The following is a 1,062-nucleotide window of genomic DNA, read 5'->3' as shown; positions in this document are numbered from 1 at the left end:
ATAACCAATGGTATCCGGAAGCTTGTGTCACAATGTGCAGTGATGGTGACATGGTTAGAAATCTTCCTGTTGTCATTACTGTCAGCACCTCTTCCACTGAGCTTGTCACAGCTCATTAGGAGCACATACTTCTTTTGTTACCATGACATTAAGTCAGCTCTCAGGTAGCACATGGCTCATGCTGATGGAAGTGAACCTGTCTGAGGTGAGGGGACACAGTCAGAGGAGCCCCACACTGTCAGGGATTTACTGCCGCTTTTCTTTACACTGCAGTGAGAATATAAAGTCTAGTGAGGCTGACAAGGCTGGTGGAAGATCTGCCAGAAATAGTTTCTTCATGAGTTTACAAACAATTTTGTGGATGGTTAATTGGAAGAAGAGTGACAGTGGACACATTAGCACACATGCACAATGAATGGATGCAGAAAGTGTGAGGTTAACCGAGTGTGGAGAAAATTCTTAAGAGAAACTGATAAATGATTCATGGCCAAAGTTTGTCTTTTGTTATATTTAATAAAGAAAGTCAATATATAAGTGAAATCGATCCCAAATGTAGGAACAGAGCTACTTCATCCTCAGAGGATAGAGAAGTTCTGCAGAACACAGCTTACAGTTACACTAGAATACACCCTTGAATTCCCTTAGGCCTCATCTAAACATCCCCACCATTAAACCCCCTCGTCCTTAACCATTTGCATATCCCCCTTTTACACTTCCTTTTGCCCTCCAGAAATGTAAATCCTTAAAGGTCCCATGACATGCTTTTCCGGTTATTACCCGTCCCCTTTTGTGTTATGTAGCTTTTTCTGCATGTAAACGGTCTGCAAAGTCCCACACCCTCAAAGTACTCCCTGTAGCGAGTACAACTCTAACACAGAAAATACCTGTCTATGCTGCCCCAGAACGCCTCGTTGGAGATTTCTCTTTTTCTTCCTGGGTACAGTGACGTGACCATACCCAAATGGACCCATTGGTCCAAATGTACCAATCCGCGGAGCCGTTACGTTACGTCCGCGGAGCCTTTCAATCTTTTCTCAGCTGCAGCTCCGCCGATTTCCCCTC

The sequence above is a fragment of the Notothenia coriiceps genome, unplaced genomic scaffold (genome assembly GCF_000735185.1).
Source record: "Notothenia coriiceps isolate Sejong01 unplaced genomic scaffold, NC01 NC01_scaffold00004075, whole genome shotgun sequence".
Taxonomy (NCBI): Eukaryota; Metazoa; Chordata; class Actinopteri; order Perciformes; family Nototheniidae; genus Notothenia; species Notothenia coriiceps.
Note: the sequence above shows the minus strand (reverse complement) of the source record.